Raw genomic sequence first — 19,633 nt, 5'->3', positions numbered from 1 at the left:
GGCCTCTTCGTCCCGTGGTCTGCTCACTCTCTTTCCCGACCTCAACGAGTCAACAAGAGAGATAACCGGTGCGGTGGCCAGTGAACCTCAACCAAGCGCCTCTGGTTTTGCTCCGTTGAACTTTCCGATGCGGTCGGTGGAGCAAAAAATGGCGGTGCAAACTGATATTGAGGCCAATCAGTATACTTTGAAGTCATGTGTGGAGACCATGACGGCGGTCACAAACCTGTCGCACCGGCTGCAGAGTAGGACAAATGAGGTGCAACAGTTAAACGCCCAACTGGCTCTGCTCCAACGCATGTATAAGGATGCGCGAGCAGAGATAAGTGTGCTTAAGGCGGAAAATAAGGAGCTGAAGCGGAAGGCCACCGTGATGTTCCGATTTGGAGGTCCGCCATATGCTGCAGTGGAGGAGCAGGGAGTAGTGATCGTGCCCAGTGGAGTGGGAAACACGGAGGCAACACCGTCAAGGGCCGCCCAGGACGGAGGCAAAAAGAAGAGACCGGCGGCAGAGTAGTGGAAGTGAGGTCGGTGGGTGGCCGTGTGCAGAAAAGAAAACAAATGTTTTGGTGTTTGTTTTTTTTTTTTTTTTTTTTGTGTTGGATTTGGAATGGTGAGCGGGATGAATCCCTGATATGAATAAAACAAGTGTGTTTTTGCAAACTCGAATGGGAGGTGTGGTAATGTAGAAAAATCAACTGGAATGAATGTAGTTTTTTTTTTTTTTTTTTTTTGTGGTGGTGAAAATAAGAATAATAATAATAAATAAAATGAAGTGGTGGAAGCCCGTGGAATCAATGAAGGCTAGTATAATATATTGGAGTGGGGAAAAGAATGATGGGAATGTTGAGTATATAATAAAATAAAAATGGGTATTTGAAAGAGATTAAAAAAGGGGTTTAGAGAAAATAAATAAAAATAATAGATTTGGAAATCAAACGGAAGAAAGAGAGAGGACAAGCCCACGTGGGTGGCTTCTTTTTTTCTTTTTTCTTTTTTTTTTTTTTTTAAAGATAAAATAAAATAATAAAATAAAGAAAGTGTCATAAAAGGGATCAAAATAATAAAATAAAGAAAGTGTCATAAAAGGGATCAAAGAGCACATGGGTTCTGAGGTTGTTCATAATAATAATAAGAATAAAAGGAATTAGTGGAGAGAGGGTAATTAGGATTATAACTTGCTTTTGCTAGTGGGAGGTCCCACCAGCACTATGCACTTCAAAATTGTGGAATGGTGAGAACTCGAGAAAGCGGGGCTTCTTCGCTAGAATATTTCCGGGTTTTAGAAATAAGTCGCCAAGCTATCAATATCAACAACCTCAACAGCACAAATATTCAAATGCTTGGCCAGTGCAAGAGAGTTTTGTGATTCCAGATGAAGATGAGCCTCCTTCTATTGAAACCAGAAGCCATACTCCGTGGAGGTGTTGCCCAGTGGAGAGCTCTTGGTTCTGGACTCTGCTAACAGTAATCTCTACAAGATCTCTTCTCCTTTGTCTCTGCTGGAAATTTGTGTTAATGCATATAATAAGATAGTGGCATATGATAGTGGTGTTGGTGGTAGATAGTGGCATGTATAGAATATGATAGTGGTGTTGGTGGTAGATAGTGGCATGTATAGAATATGATAGTGGTAGATAGTGGTAATATATAATATGTAAGTGGCATATAATGGGTTATAATGATGTTTGTAATATCTCCTATATAAGGAGTGTCATTTGGTCTTGTAAAATAAGAAGTTTTGAATATAACAGAAATATATTCCTTCTTCCTCATATTTTCGGAGTTCTTCTTCCTCATATTTTCTAAGTTGGTATCAGAGCTACAAAAACCACAGCAGCCCTAAAACCGTCATAGCCATGTCGGAAGTCACGTCCGAAACCACTTCAACCCCTGCCGCTGCCATTCCGTTGAAAACATCAAACTCTCACTCTGTCTAAATCACCACCATCCGCCTAAATGGTGATAATTTTCTCCGCTGGTCACAATCTGTCCGGATGTATATCCGTGGGCAAGGAAAGATCGGTTACATCACTGGTGACAAGAAGGCTCCTGCTATTAATGATCCGCTGTTCGACAGTTGGGACGCTGAAAACTCCATGGTTATGACATGGTTGGTCAATTCCATGGAGGAGGATATAAGCTCTAATTACATGTGCTATCCTACTGCACAAGAATTGTGGGATAATGTTAGTCAGATGTATTCTGACCTAGGAAATCAATCTCAAGTTTTCGAATTAACTTTGAAGTTGGGAGAGATTCGTCAAGGAGATGATTCTGTCACCAAATATTTCAATTCGTTAAAAAGGTTGTGGCAGGATCTTGACATCTTCAACACATACGAATGGAAATCGGTTGACGACTGCAACCACCACAAGAAAACTGTGGAAGACAGCCGTATTTACAAGTTTCTTGCCGGCCTCAACATTGAGTTCGATGAAGTGCGAGGAAGAATTATTGGCAGACCTCCTCTCCCATCCATTGGCGAAGTATTTGCCGAAGTCAGAAGGGAAGAGAGCCGAAGGAGCGTCATGCTTAAGAAAAAAGGTACTGGTGAATCAATTGAAATTTCTGCTTTAATTAGCGATGTTGCGGCCAACAAGGCTGCAAATTACCAGCGCAGGTTTGATGATAAGCCATGGGTCTGGTGTGATTTTTGCAACAAGCCTCGCCATACACGTGAAACGTGTTGGAAAATCCATGGCAAACCTGTCAACTGGAAAAGCAGCAAACAAGGAGAGAAGAATCGTGGCTTTCCTACCGCTAATGAAGCCGATTCAGGTCCCTTCAACAAAGAGCAGATTGATCAACTCTTAAAGCTGATAAAATCCAACTCCTCATCCGGTACTCCTAGTGTTTTGTTGGCACAAACAGGTAGAAATCCTAAAGCCTTCTCTTGCCTAAACTTCTCTCCGTGGATCATAGATTCCGGTGCCTCCGATCACATGACTAGTTTTTCCCATTTATTTAGTACCTATTTCCCTTGTTCCGGTCATGACAAAATCAGAATAGCCGATGGTAGTTTTTCACCTATTGCAGGAAAAGGATTTATTAAACTAACTGAGAAAATTAATCTCAATGCTGTTCTTCACGTCCCCAACTTAGCCTGTAACCTTTTGTCTGTCAGTAAACTATCTAAGGATTCTAATTGTCGTGTTACATTTTTTGAATCCCATTGTGAATTTCAGGACCAGAACTCGGGGATGATGATTGGGCGTGCTAGGATGCTTGAAGGTCTTTACTACTTTGATGAAGTACCTGTTAGTAATAAAAAAGCTCAGAGCTTTAATAGTACTAGTTCAATCTCTGTTCGAGAAAAAATAATGCTATGGCACTATAGGCTAGGACATCCTAGTTTTCTTTATCTGAAACATTTATTTCCAGAATTATTTAAAGGGATTGATTGTTCTTCTTTTCATTGTGAAAGTTGCATTTTTGCAAAATTTCATCGCTCTACTTATTTGCCAAAACCTTACCAGGCTTCCAAACCTTTTTATTTGATTCATAGTGATGTTTGGGGCCCTTCTAAAATCACTACTCTTTCTGGTAAAAGATGGTTTGTTACATTTATTGATGACCATACCCGCTTATGTTGGATTTATTTGATGAATAAAAAATCTGACGTGAAAAATTTATTCACAAATTTTTACAATATGATTGAAAACCAATTTCAAACCCAAATTGGTATTTTACATTCTGATAATGGAACAGAATATTTCAATGAGCAGTTGGGTGAGTTTTTGGAAAAAAAGGGAATTTTTCATCAATCTACATGTCGGGATACCCCTCAACAAAATGGCATTGCAGAACGAAAAAATAAACATCTACTTGAAGTAGCACGTGCTATAATGTTTTACATGCATGTTCCTAAATATTTATGGGGTGAAGCAATTTTAACAGCCTCTTATTTGATAAACAGGATGCCTACAAAGGTGTTAACATACAAAACGCCTTTCGATTGTCTCAAAACTTTTTTTCCTGACACGAGGTTGTTTTCTGATTTACCCGCCAAAGTTTTTGGATGTACTGCCTATGTTCATGTTCCTAGTCAATTTTGTTCAAAACTTGACCCCCGTGCTATAAAATGTGTTTTTTTGGGTTATTCCTCAAACAAAAAGGGGTATAAGTGTTTCGACCCTCAAACCAAGAAATTTCATGTGAGTATGGATGTGTCATTTGTGGAAACAAAATCCTATTTCCCCAACACTTCTCTTCAGGGGGAGACAAGTGGAGTAGAAGACCATTTTTGGGATATTTCTATCCCGCTCCCCAATGTCATTTATCCTACACAAAAACCACATCTGTCTGATAATGATCACTTAGGAGAACCAAGTTCTATGGTGCCTAGTCAAGAAGATTCTTGTTTAGGGGGAGAAGTACTACAAAATGATCTAAATCCTGAGCTTCAGGTTTATACTAGGAAGCGATTTCATCTGAGGAATAATGACCCGAATGTCCATCCTAATGACCCGAATGTCCACCCGAGTTCTGGCATCGAAATTTTAGGTAATCCTATTCCTTCTATTTCCGACCTTGATGTTCCTATAGCAATTAGGAAAGGTGTCCGAAATTGCATTAAACATCCTATTGCAAATTACCTCTCCTATCAAAGACTGTCTAAAAACCATAGAGCTTTCACATCTAGGATTTCACACTTGTTTGTTCCAAGGAATATACAGCAAGCATTGGATGATCCGAATTGGAAATTAGCAGTCATGGAGGAGATGAATGCTTTAAGGAGAAGTGGTACTTGGGAGATAGTTGATCTACCCAAAGACAAGAAAACAGTTGGGTGTAAATGGGTGTTTACGATAAAATGTAACGCAGATGGAAGCGTTGAGAGATACAAGGCGAGACTGGTGGCTAAAGGCTTCACTCAAACTTATGGGATCGACTATCAGGAGACGTTTGCTCCTGTTGCTAAAATAAATTCCATCAGAGTACTGTTATCTCTTGCAGTAAATTCAGATTGGCCTCTACATCAACTTGACATTAAAAATGCATTTCTCAATGGTGATCTTGAAGAGGAGGTGTTCATGAGCCTACCGCCGGGATTTGAGCAGAGACTTGGAAGCGACAGAGTATGCAGATTGAACAAGTCATTATACGGACTCAAACAATCACCAAGAGCATGGTTTGAACGCTTTGGGAAGGCAGTTATCAGTTGTGGCTTCTCGCAGAGTCAAGCAGATCACACAATATTTTATAAACATTCAAAAAACAGTAAAATTGCAATTTTGATTGTTTATGTTGATGACATCATTTTAACTGGTAATGATGAAGCAGAGTTAGCAGCCCTCAAAGAGAAACTCGCAAAAGAATTTCACATTAAGGATCTGGGAGCCCTCAAGTATTTCCTCGGAATGGAATTTGCAAGATCCAAGGAAGGTATATTCGTTAATCAGAGAAAATATGTTCTTGATCTCCTTGGAGAAACAGGTATGCTTGGTTGTAAGATGGTGGAGACTCCGATCGAGCCTAACTTGAAGTTACAAGCTGCTAAGGCTGAAGAAGTCAAAGAGAGGGAACAATATCAGCGACTTGTCGGGAAATTGATTTACTTGTCTCATACACGGCCTGATATTGCCTTTGCAGTCAGCATGGTAAGTCAGTTCATGCACTCACCAGGGGCAGAGCACTTTGAGGCCGTTTATAAGATCTTAAGATATTTGAAAGGAACTCCAGGGAGAGGCTTACTGTTCAAGAAACATGGACATCTTCAAGTTGAAGTATACACAGATGCAGACTGGGCAGGAAGTGTTACAGACAGGAGATCAACATCCGGATACTGCTCCTTTGTAGGTGGGAACCTAGTTACATGGCGGAGTAAAAAACAGAATGTGGTAGCTAGAAGTAGTGCAGAAGCAGAGTTCAGAGCTGTTGCCCATGGAATCTGTGAAGTAATGTGGATTAAAAGAATTCTTGAAGAATTAAAGCTTTCTCACCCGACACCTATGAAGGTCTATTGTGACAACAAAGCAGCTATATCTATAGCTCATAATCCAGTTCTACATGATCGCACAAAACATATAGAAGTGGATAAACATTTCATCAAGGAGAAAATCAATGCTGGCATAATCTGTATGACCTACCTTCCAACAGGTGAACAATTAGCTGATGTGCTAACGAAGGGACTACACAAGAAGCAATTTGATAAGCTGACTAGCAAGCTGGCTATGGAAGATATCTTCAAACCAGCTTGAGGGGGAGTGCTGGAAATTTGTGTTAATGCATATAATAAGATAGTGGCATATGATAGTGGTGTTGGTGGTAGATAGTGGCATGTATAGAATATGATAGTGGTGTTGGTGGTAGATAGTGGCATGTATAGAATATGATAGTGGTGTTGGTGGTAGATAGTGGCATGTATATAATATGATAGTGGTAGATAGTGGTAATATATAATATGTAAGTGGCATATAATGGGTTATAATGATGTTTGTAATATCTCCTATATAAGGAGTGTCATTTGGTCTTGTAAAATAAGAAGTTTTGAATATAACAGAAATATATTCCTTCTTCCTCATATTTTCGGAGTTCTTCTTCCTCATATTTTCTAAGTGTCTCAATATAGCCGACCGAGGCTGGTTGCTTGATCTGCTGAAGGATACTCTGGACATATAGATGGGAAAGCTAGGGAGGCAAGGATGAACCACCCAAAGGGACTCCCAGGAGAAAAATTCCATCTTGACTCAGTGACAGACCTAGATGGGGTAGAGAGAGAGAAGTTTTGGTGGTAGCGTGAGTGCTCCTCAGCTCCGGCGATCACGACGACGGTGGTGGTGCCATCGCCGGCCACGATGTCTTGAGATTTGGAGAGTTCGACGAGCATGGAAAGTGGGTCAATTCATGATAGTATACGGAAGACCAAGAAGCTCCAGACTAAGGAAATTATAAGGATTGCTGCGGATGTGGCAGAAGGGATGAAGTTCATGAACGACCATGGTGTTGCATACAAAGATCTGAACACACAGAGGATCTTGTTGGAAGATGCAGCGGAGTGAAGGGATGCGTAGAAATCTCCAGCGGGCAGCGAAGGCAAAGTTGTCAGCCGGCTGCCCGCCGGTGAGAAAGAAATACAGGCCTAAATCTTATAGCTCTGATACCATGTAAGATAAATTGATAGAAAGAGAATAAATTGTATGTATTATGATTGATTGAATGTTATGTATTACACATGGTGAGTATGTTCTTTATATAGGAGATATAGTAGGTGAAGTGGGTGGAGTAGGTATAGTAGGTGGTGGAGTAGGTGAAGTGGGTGGAGTAGGTGTAATGGAGTAGGTGAAGTGGGTGAAGTAGGTGGTAGGTTTTAACAGATATTTAAGCAATCTCCAAGCCTGTTTTGCTAGCAGAGCCAGATTAAAGGCTTTAAAATCCCAGAAACCCATGCCCCACTGGGCTTTGGTTAGCGAGAGATGTTCCCAACTCGCCCAATGGATCCCTCTATCCTCCGGGTCGCCACCCCACCAAAAGTTGCTCGCGTAGGAGTTAAGGCGATCGCTGAAATTTTTTGGGAGAGCAAAACACGACATGGCATAGGTTGGAATTGCTTGGACCACTGCTTTTACCAGAGTTTCCCTGCCAGCTTGGGATAATAAACTTTGCTTCCACCCTTGCATTTTTTGGACAGCTTTATCGATGAGAAACCCATACCCCTCAGACTTTGACTTACCCCAACAAGAAGGCAAACCCAAGTATGTAGAAGTCTGTCGGTTAGGAAGAATGCCCAAGAGACCACAAATATTCAGACGTGCCTGATCTAGAGTGTTGGATGAGAAAGCGATCCCAGATTTGTCAAAGTTAATGAGCTGGCCCGATGCTTGGCAATACGCCTCCAGAATCTATTTCAAAGCTTGACACTCCGTCACTTCAACCTTAGCAAATAAAAGGGCATCGTCCGCAAAGAAGAGATGGGTTAATGTAGGACTGCTTGGTTTGATTTGGAGCCCCATGATATGATGTTCCTGGAGACTATAGGTCAGAGAAACCGAAAGGGCATCGGCCACCAAGACAAAAAGATACGGAGAGAGAGGATCACCTTTCCTCAAGCCCCGAGTGGGGAGGAAGGAAGCACGCTTCATACCATTAGCAAAAATGGAAAAGGAAACTGTCGTAATAATCCCCATGATCCATTGAATCCATTTTGCATCAAACCCCATCATGCCCAAGAGGGCATATAAAAAGTCCCACTGAACTCTATCATAAGCCTTATTAAAATCCAACTTCACTGCCATGACACCTGTAGTCCCTCTTCTCTTTAGTTTCAAATGATGAAACACTTCATGAGTTGCAATGATATTATCCTGGATCAAACGGCCAGGGACGAAGGCCGACTGTTGGGGAGAGACCACTTGCTGAAGAACAGGTTTGAGTCTGTTGGCCAAGATTTTAGAAATGATTTTTAAATTAAAGTTGCACAGGCTAATAGGGCGGTATTGAGAGAGCTTTACCGGGTTTGGAACTTTAGGGATAGGCACTAGGTTAGTTCGGTTCCATTCCCGGAGTAGATGTCCGTTCTCAAAAAAGCTTCGAACTGCTATACTCACTTCCTCCCCGATTACATCCCAGTACTGGTGGTAAAAAATCCCAGAAAACCCATCCGGACCCGGAGCTTTCAGAGGACCCGATTGAAAGGCTGCCAGATTTATTTCCGAATCAGATACAGGTCTGGTAAGGTTGAGATTCATTGTAGCTGTAACTGATTGGCGAACCCCTTGCAAAGCAGAATCCGTATCCCTCGGAGGCCCACTCTTAAACAGATTAGAGAAATAATCCAACAGATGAGAGTTTATCTCCTCATCGGTAGTCAACCAGTGCCCATCATCATTCTGAAGAGTAAGTAATTGATTTCTCTGTCTTCCTTGAATAATTGATGCATGAAAGAAAGAGGAATTCTGATCACCATATTTTAGCCACCTCACTCTGGATCGCTGATGTAAAAACATCTCTTCCCGAAGAAGAGTTGCAGAAAGTTCGGCTTGAAGAGAACGCTGGGCAGTTGTGTTATCCTCAGAAGGAGGGGAAGCTTGCAGTTGAGCCAGCTACTCTTTGAGAGAAAGGATTTTAAGTTTATTGTTGCCAAATTCACCCCTACTTCAAGCTTTGAGTCCCAAGCGGCAACTCTTGAGTTTTTGACAAAGACGAAACATTGGTGAGCCCGAGTGAGACATCAGCCAGTGTTCATGAATAATAGCTTTGCAATTTGGGGAGGTAGTCCACATGGATTCAAACTTGAAAAAACAAGGGACTCTGGATGGTGGAACACAGGAATTAAGCAAAAGGGGGCAATGGTCGGAGCCAAATATAACCTCATGGAATACTTGTGCACAAGGGAATAACTCCCTCCAAGCCACTGTGGAGACGGCCCTATCAATACGTTCGCGGACAATACTCGACCCCATATGATTGTTTGACCATGTAAAAGCATTGCCTTTGAATTCTAGATCCATAAGAGTGCACTCATTCATAACAGCTTGAAATTTTTCGATTCTACGCAGGTTTGGCACAGACCCTCCTTCTTTCTCCATAACTGACCCAATCTCATTAAAGTCACCCATACACAACCAAGGCAATTGATTTTCCTTCGCAACTTGGCAGATGTGGTTCTAAAAAACATCACGATTCACAGCTCGTGGGGGAGCATAAATAAACGTAGTAAGCCATCGGGTACTGGAATGAGATATCACACAACGAAGGATATTAGCATTCTTATGTCTGACATCAATGTCCACCTCATCGGACCACCAGAGAGCTAATCCTCCTGTAATGCCATCGGGATCCACATAACTAAAATTTGGAAATTTAAGCCATTGTCAAATCCGTTCTAAGACCACCCTTTTATTCTTAGTTTCCATCAGAAAGACCACACCAGGACGATGGGTTATGCATAACCCTCTAAGGATCTGGACTGTCAAAGGTCGCCCTATCCCCTGATAGTTCCAGCTGATAATTAGCATGGCCCGTGTGGCTATTGAAGGCCAGCCACCAATGCCCCTGTGTTTTCATCTCCATCAAATTCCTCAGGAAAGGTACTGGGAATCTGAGATATACATTCCACCGAATCTACCCTTTCAGAAAGCTCATCCCGAATCTCCACATTGAACAGGTCTTGGGGGTTCAAGCAAACGAACAGATGTTCTTTTAGGTTTGGGAGGTCTACCCACTTTTCCTTTTCGAGCCTGGGGCTTTCCAACCTGTGATAGAGGGAGAGGAGCTGGAAGAGGAGGTGGAGTTAAGGGAAGGTTCAAATCCTTATAAGACTCCTGGGCTAGTTTGATAACTTTTGTGGGGTTTGGGATAGTCAAATCCACTTCGTGGGCCTTTCTTTTTAAAGAGAGTCCATGAAAAGATTGAGAAAGATTGTTAACTGGAAGTTCGTTGCACATGGATAGGGCTGTGGGTGGAGAAGTTGGGCTAAGGGAAAGGCTACTATCCACACTGGGGCTGGGGCATTTAGACAAAAGGGAATGTAGGCTATGTAAGGAGTTAGGGCTATCCTCAGAAGGCTCTGTAACATAATAGGCTGGCCCAACCTGGTTAGGCCCAAACCTAGTGATAATAAGAGATGGAGAAGGTGGTAAAGATACCTCAAATGGTGACAGAACTTGGGGATTTGGAGGTAGTGGAGTGTACACCTTAGCACCAGTAGTAGCCCCGGTTGTGCCACGTGGCGGATGGAGTGGCGACTCAATCTGCACAGTCTGTGCTGCAGGAGAAGAGGACGGTAGTGGCGATCGTGCCCCATTACCCATAGTACTGGTTTGGCCAGGCTCCGGTTCGGCCCTCAGGCCATCCTCACGCTCCGGTGTAGGGTTAGTAGTACGCCGGAGTAAAGGGCGTAAACGATCTTCTAAATCATCAATCTGATGCCGGTAAAATTCCACAGGTAAAATGATGTTTCTGGCCACCCCAGTTCGCAACTCGAGACTGTAACCAGACAACCAACCAGCCTCTCGGGACACATACTTACAAGAGTTTTTGTCATGGTCGATTCTTCCACAGTCATAGCAAAAATCAGAGAGTCTTTCATACTTGAAGGAGACCCAAAGCTCTTGTATCTCTGTGGATCCTTTAATCGGTCGTTGCAACTTAAACCCCGGTGGAAGAGGAAGAGTGACATTTACCTCCACCCGAATTCAAAGAAAACTGCGAGAGCGTAGAAGGCCATCATTTGGAGCTTCAACCCCGATGAGATTCCCAATCGATTCCCCAATAATCTGGCCATTTTGGCCTTGTTTGGGATACTCTAAAAAAGTCAAAAAGTCAAAAAGTCACTATCCTATTTAAGTCACATCATCTTATTTAAGTCACATCACCTCTCTAACACATCACTTCAAACCCAACCCATACTCAACCCATATTTCACAAAAAGTCAAAAAGTACACTTATTTAGATCATCTCAAACCACCCCTTTGTCTCGTCATTTTGTCCATGGGAAGACCATGGACCTGAATCCAGAAATGGCAATAAGTAAACTCCATTTCAGACATAGCTTTATCAACAACTGGTGGTTGAAGAACCAAAGGTTACCCATGATAGACCAAGGGGTTGTTTTCAAAACCAAAGCTCTGTCCTCTTCATTTTGAAAGCTAAACAAATAAATGTTATCAGGCCAAGCAGAGATGGTTACCTCAGCCATAGTTTTCCAAGCGCCAAGAAGGATACGAGAGACCGCTTGCTTATTAAGAAGTTTTGAGGCCATGATCTTTCCGATCAGACATAGATTCGAGTTGTCAACACTCCCATCCGTGCCTTCTTCTAGCTTGATGGTGAGGGGACCATTCGGCTTTTGCATAGTATCCGCCATAGGGAAGGGATCGAAGGGAGTGAGACTGAAGAAGCAATGCAGGGGAAGGCTGAGAGAGAAGAAGAAAGAAAGGGTTGAGTAGGCAGAGAGAAGGGAGGCTAAGAAAGGCAAAGGTAAGGAAGACTCAAACACTGAGGAGAAAACCAAGGATAAACCCAGAGACCATACCCATTGGTAGAAAGTCTCTTATCTAGAGAGAGAAATTTAAATCGTACACTCTAACACTTTGGCAAGAAGGTTTCGATACTTATGACACATTAGCTTGATTCCTATATAGTTGTTGTAATTTTGAACATCTCCTTTATTCTTATAGATTGGCACTAAAATACTCTTCCGTCACTCATCTGACATATTCCTAGTCAACAAAATTTTGCTAAATTATCTAGTCAACCAAGCAACTCCTTTTTTACCAAAACACTTCCAAGCTTCAATAGGGATATCATCGGGTCCTAAAACCTTATTTGATTTCATCTTCTTAAGTGCAATCTCCACTTCAAAGTTCCTAATACTGCGATAAAACCTATAGTCTTGGTTTATCGTATTACTGTCTATTTCTTCCCCTATTGACATACTCCATGTTCCTCATTTAATAGTTTCTCAAAATAGTTCTTCTATCTCTCCTTAATCTCTTCATCCTTCACCAATACCTTAGAATCCTCACTCTTGATGCACTTAACTTGATTAAAATCTCGTTTTCATCTCCCGTATCTTAGCAAGTTTGTATACCCTTTTCTCTCCCTCCTTATTATCTAGTTTGGTGTATAGTTCATCATAAGCTTTCAACTTAGTCTCTCTCACTACTTTCTTGACCTCCTTATTAGCCAATCTATAGCTCTTAAAGTTTTCCCCAGTTCTATCCTTCTGCCACTTTTTAAAGCACTTTTTTTTTTGCCTTAACTACCCGCTTTAACCTCTTCCTTCCACCACTAAGTTTCCATAGAGCTAGGTCCCATTCCTTTCGACTCTCCAAGCACTTCCCTTGAGATTCTTCTCATACAATTGGCCATCAAGTTTCACATAATGTTAGCATCATCTTTCAAGTCCCAAGTACCTTTCTTATCCATTCTATTCTTAAACATTTCTAGTTTATCCCTTTTAAGTCCCACCATCTCGTCCTATGACACCCACTATCCCCCCTAACTTGGTATTGCCCTTCAAAATATAAATCTAGTACCGAAATCCTGTGTTGAGAGGTTAGACTCTCTCTAGGAATCACCTTACAATCATTGCATTTTATGTGGTCCACTTTTCTCACTAAGAAGTAACCTATTTGACTCTTAATTGACCCACTCTTAAAAGTTATTAAATGTTTCTCCTTCTTATATATAGTATTGGCCACCACCAGGTCAGAAACCAACGCAAAATCTAAGATACTCTCTCGAGCCTCATTTCTATCACCAAAACCGTATCCATTATGCACCCTTTCATAGCCTAGTATATCTATGCCTACATGGCCATTAAAATCTTCACCTATAACTAGGTTCTCTCCTACGGGTATCTCCTGTAAGATCTCATCCATTCGCTCCCAAAAATCCCTCTTAGTCTGATCATCTAATCTTACTTGAGGGGCGTATGCACTAATAATGTTCACTATATTCCCTCCAATAACTAATTTAACTAACATAATCCTATCTCATTTCCTAATGACTGCCACTACATTTTCCACAAGACCCTTGGCAACTATGATTCCTACCCCATTCCTGCGTCTATTCTTACCACTATAATACAGTTTAAAACTGGTATCCTAAATTTCCCTAACTTGCTCACCGTCCACTTAGTTTCTTGTACGCATGCTATACTAACTCTCATCCTAATCATAACATCTACTAATTCCATCGTCTTACCTGATAAATTTGCTATAGTTCATATGTCATATAATTAAAGAAAATCAAAAATTGGGAGAAAGACACCTATATATTTCCATACTATCGATTAAAACAAAAAAGTTAAATAAAAAAACCGAAACAAAATATGGGAAAATAATTAGAAACTAAGACTATAATTTTAATTGCAAATAAATTTGGGAGTAACTTAGTCTTAATGGAGACAGCAAGAAAGAGATGTCCGTTTTTTCTAATCTCAAACATTGAGATCCAAAAGTCATGAATTCTTTCTCAGGATTTCTTGGCAACCAAACGAACCAAAAGACAAAGGAAAATCAAGCAACAAGCAATATATTTAATAGTTATCAAAAGAAACAAAAAGAACTGTGAGACAACAAAAACTAGAAAAACAAGCAGTGTATACAGATTTATCAAATAACCAAATTAGAAACCATCACCAATAAATTTGCAATGATTTATTTGTCATATAATTGAAAAAGGAGAAATTTGCAGAAAGGCGCCTATAGAAATTTCAATATTATCAATTAAAATGAAAAAATATGGAAAAATGAAACAAAATATGAGAAAGTTAATTAGAAAGTGAGTTTATAATTTTGATTGCAAAGAAATCTTAGAAAGAAACTTAGTCTCAACGAAGACTGCAAGAAAGAGATGTCTATTTTTTCTAATCTCAAGTATTGAGATCCAAAAGTCATGAATTCTTATCTCAAGTTTTCTTGGCAAACAAACAAATCAAAAGACAAAGGAAAATTAAGCAATGAACAATATATTACCAATAGAAAACCAAACAATTTGGAAAAATAAAATAAATAAATAAATAAATATATATCAAATAATAAAGAAAATATTGAACAAAGAATTGTAAGACAGGAATAAGAGCTACGAAAATCAGACAGTGTATACAGAATTAACAAGTAACCAAATTAGAAAACCGTCAATGATAAATTTGCAACAGTTGAAAGAAAGGCACCTATATAAATTTTAATACTATCAATTAAAAAATATGAAAAAATGAAACATAATAATGGAAAGTTAATTAGAAACTAAGATTACGAGTTTGATAGCAAAGAAATATGAGAGAAACTTAGTCTCAATGGAGGAGAAAGATAGATCCGTTTTTTCCTAATCTCAAACATTTAGATCCAACAGTTACGAATTCTTTTCTCAGGGCTACTTAGCGAACAAACCAAAAGCAAAGAAAAATCAAGCAATAGATAATAATATATTTATGAAAAGAAAATTAAACAATTTGAAAAAATTTATAAAATACTAAAGAAAATATTAAACAAAGAATTGTGAGAGAGAATAAGAATCATAAACACCCAAGAAGAAAATATAGAAGAAAATATAGAACCAAATCAGAAAACCATCATTGATAAATTTGCAATAGTTCATATGTCATATAATTAATAAAAAGAAGAAATTAGGAGAAAGGCATCCGTGTAAATTTTAATACTATCAATTTAAACACACACACACACACAAAACAAAAAACAAAAAAAAACAAAAAATGAAAAAACGAAACAAAAAGTGAGGAAGTTAATTAGAAATTAAGACAATAATTTTGATTACAAAGAAATATGAGAGAGAACATTAGTCTCAATAGAGACTGCGAGAAAGTGATGTCCTAATTAATTAATATATATGGCACTCCTCAAGGATGATAGCCTATCTTGTCAGCCCAACATGAAATTGCATAAAAGCTGCAATTTCAGCTCTATAGCACCTTCCACTAAATGCATCTCTTTGAAAAGTTTACTTGGACAATTTTTAAGCTACACAATGAAGTATGAACTACATCCATATTTACGGAGTTCTAAAGCAAATAAATTAATGGTATTAAGCTTATGACAAAAACTGCTCACATAGATGATGTAATAGTATGGTTTAATATCTTTAAGTCTACAAAATTCTATTTAATCATATACTACTATCGCCTTGAAATCATACTTCCACACACATACACATTTGAGATTAAGTGGCCACAATTTCCACTACACATCCTCACTACAAGAAATATACCTAAACAAAGTTAGAAATTTAATGTGAGAGGCTTGAATTGATATTCTAGATTAATTTGAATAAGCTCAATGAAAAAAACAACTAATTAAAAATTCAAGCATTACTTGAAATACCAGGTAGATCAAGACTGGAAGCACTTAATAATCCAACACAATTTACTCGCACATAAAAAGTAATAGGATAACAGAAACAATGCAACTTGAGATAGGTCAAAACAAAACCAATAGGTTAGTAAATTTATAGCTCCCTTTAGAGAAATCAAGGGAATAAGAGAATAAAATATGCTACAGACATCAGCCAGATAGAGAGGGGAAGGGCAAAAAAGATGAAGCAATGCCTTTGACATAGGAAACAAACATATGAACAAAAAGCATGAAATACAAAATCTGAGGGCATGGAAAGAATACAAAACAACCACTACAAAGCATGGAGGAGCCCAACAAAGAAAAAAAATCTAACTAAACAAAAAACCCAAATTAAAATAATTTCCAAACTGTCTCAAGATTAACCAAACTTCCTTGAAGAACAAATTTCCAAATTGCATCGACAATGATATGGTTAAACATCAATCTAACTATTGATTTCCAAAATCTACAAACAAGGTTTCAAAAAGCAGTTTGCGGTGGTGCAGTTGCGAGGTGTAAAGGCCGTAGCGTAACGGTTGCAGTAACCAGAACCGTGAATTTTTTTATTTTTCATACAATTTGAAAAAAACTTATCTGATATGCATATTTATTTATTTATTTTTCCGAATCATATTTATTGAGATTTAAAATAGATTTTGATCAATTTTTGTTAGTTTTTAAGTATGATCCAATATATTTCATATTTTTAAATCACTATAAAAGGAGCTTTTTAAATTTTATTTCAATAGTTAATGACTTTATATGTCATAAATCCATATTGTACCTCTTATTTTTATTTATTTTTTAAGAATAATTAATTTTAAATGTCTACAAAATTATTTTTGACCAATATATGAACTAACTAAATAAAAAATATTTACAATTATTAAATGAAATGATTATAAAAATTTGATACATAAACAAAAATTATTTTTGAGCTACTGAATATTACAAAATGTATATAATGTATATTTTGTAAGCTTTTTTCTTTGGAAATGAAGAAGTTCAGAATATTGTAAATATGTGTAATGATGTGTGACGGGCCATTACGTAACACCGAAACGGCCGTTATACGTGTGAATTTTCGTCACACCGCAAAAGTAGGTATAACGGGTCGCAACCATTACATAACACTGCTTTTTCAAACCTTGCCTACAAACCAAACGAAATTTGAACGAAATAGAAACCATATGAAAATAACAAGAAAGATGGCCATTCAAAAGTCACAAGATTCTACAAAACAAATTTCAGTCAAAAGCCAAATAAAAAATTAAAAATCCCTACCAATATTGACACCAAAATCAAAGCTCTTTAAGCTGAATTATGGTCTTCTTGATAGTTTCGAAACACTCAAGTATAGGGTATGCATCCCCAACAGCCAATCTGCTATCCAAACACATAAAAATCAACTTGTAACCAATTCCAAAATTTCAGAAAAACTGATTCAGAAAGGTTAAATTGAGGAATTAAAGGGTAAAGAATGAAACAGTGGCCAAAAAAACAAATGGCAAGTTGACAACATACCCAAGTCCTTCGGTAATGAAATCTCCAAACACCCTTCCAACTCAAATACCACTTGGGTGATAATTTGAGCAAATTTCATAGACAACCAAAGATACATATATAAATTTTTAAAACTCAAAATTCATGTTGTTTTAGTACTTGAATTTTGAAAAGGGATTAATATTTTGAGACAATAAAAAATGGAATAAGGGACTAATATTTTGAGACGGAAGGAGTATAATATGCTTATTTAAGTTGCATCATTAGGATTGTTTACAAATTTCAAGGAGCCATTTTACTAAGATATGTTTAGGAGCGATTTTATTTACAATGACAAGATCGCAATTCTAGTGAAGTGATTGATGATGGTACAAATACCATTAAAAAAACTATTGATGATTCAATTTTCTTGAAGTCACAGGAGCATGATATACCTTCAGGACAACAAGCCTGGTTTGTCTTAAACTAGAGACATTGGCAAGGAATAAAAAATAATCCAGATAAGAGCCTACGAGTTCAGAACTGAAATTCTTCATGACATAACCAATAATTCAAAATAATGATTGGTCATAGATCTAGCAATAAGTTTCATATCATGATACTTTTAAAATGCGAGTCCTTAAGCAAAAGGTGCTTAGAGATTTCATACATAACAAATAGCTAAAAAGTGACAGCAATATAATAATATGAAGAGATTATATGAAGCAGAGGCACCCTCAAATTTACAACCTAAACTATGAATTTAATCATCTGACCACCGTTCCACTTCAATTAATCACATACCCAGATGGAAAAAAATAAACCCTCCCAAACTTCATTATTTATGAAAATGCCACTATATATACCGTTTGATAATCTCTCTTGCCCTAACTCTCGGGCCATTTCCCAATATAAGCCATTTTTGTATTGTATTTCCAAAACTAGGCCAACTTCTGACGGAATTCCAAAACTAAGTTAAAACGCTATTACTATTCGCGCTTTTACTGTTAGGAGCGTAAAAGTAGGTGAACAGTAAACTCGCTATTACAAATAGCGACTTTGATTAATAAGTCGCTATTACAAATAGCGCTTCTAGTGTTTGTTAAAAACGCTTTTCCTAACAGCGCTTTTTTTAAAATTGCATAAAAACGCTATTCGTAATAGCGATTTTAAGAAAAAATTTTCCCCGGAAAAAACGCTATCTCTAATAGCGATTTCAGTTCAAATTTTGTTGCCAAAAAACGCTATTTGTAATAGCGATTTCATTTAAATGAAATCGCTTTTTAGATCAGCGTTTTCAAAGTCCTCATATATACGAACAAACCCCCCCCCCTCATTTGCATACTCAGACTTAGGTTTTTGGCTCTCTCTGCTCTCTGCTCTCGCTCGCTCTCTCTCTCTCTGCTCTCGCTCCATCTCAGCTCGCTCTCGCTCTCTGTCTCTGCTCTCTCTCTCTCCGTGGTATGACATTAACCCTAATTTTATGTATTTACTTTTTGTGTTTGTAAATGTGTTGTATTTTTTTGTCAATGTTAGGGTTTTACTTGTGAATTATTAAATGTGTTAGGGTTTTTATCATTGTGGTTATGAAATTAGGGTTTGGAATTTTTTGGCATAAGGGTTAGGGTTTTTCTGTCAATGTTAGGGTTTTGAAATGAAATTGAATTTTTTGGAATCATGGTTAGTTTTTGAATTTGTCTGAATTTTTTATTGGTTTATCAAAATAAAGTATTTTTAATTTGAAACATATACTGTCATTATATAATTTTAAATAAAGTATTTTTATTTATTTGGTTTTTTATTTTTTGGAATAAATTGAAATGCTTTATTTTTTTTGTAATATTATAGCATCAATGGATTTTATTTTTTTGGTTCTAATATTATAAAATTAATAGATTAAAATCTAATTGTAAGTGAAATTCAATAATCTATTTCAAAGAATTGTTTCAAGTTAAATGAGCTTCCAAATAAAGAAAGTAATATTATTTATATGATTTATAAATTTATATTTTATTTATAATGAAATATTAATGTTTTTTGTTTTTTTATTCAAGAGGATACTATCATTTTATTTTGTTATGTTTTTTTTTATAAATTAGTTAATTTCATTATTTCAAATGTGAGAACATTTTTGTCTATGTACAAAAATATCTAAGTTTCATCATATTTATTTCTATTTATGTTTTACATTCTCCTATACAAATGAAGATAGTTAAAATAGAAATCAAAGCATGTAAATGTCATTAATTTGGGAGAAATTGTAGAGGTCAAGACTCGAGACCTGCATTGTGATACCCAAGAGACAAAGGATCAATGTTTCTTTGGGACTATTTAGGGGTTTTGTTTATTGG

This window comes from Camellia sinensis, chromosome 3, assembly GCF_055761805.1.
Source record: "Camellia sinensis isolate YWXY chromosome 3, ASM5576180v1, whole genome shotgun sequence".
NCBI lineage: Eukaryota > Viridiplantae > Streptophyta > Magnoliopsida > Ericales > Theaceae > Camellia > Camellia sinensis.
Note: the sequence above shows the minus strand (reverse complement) of the source record.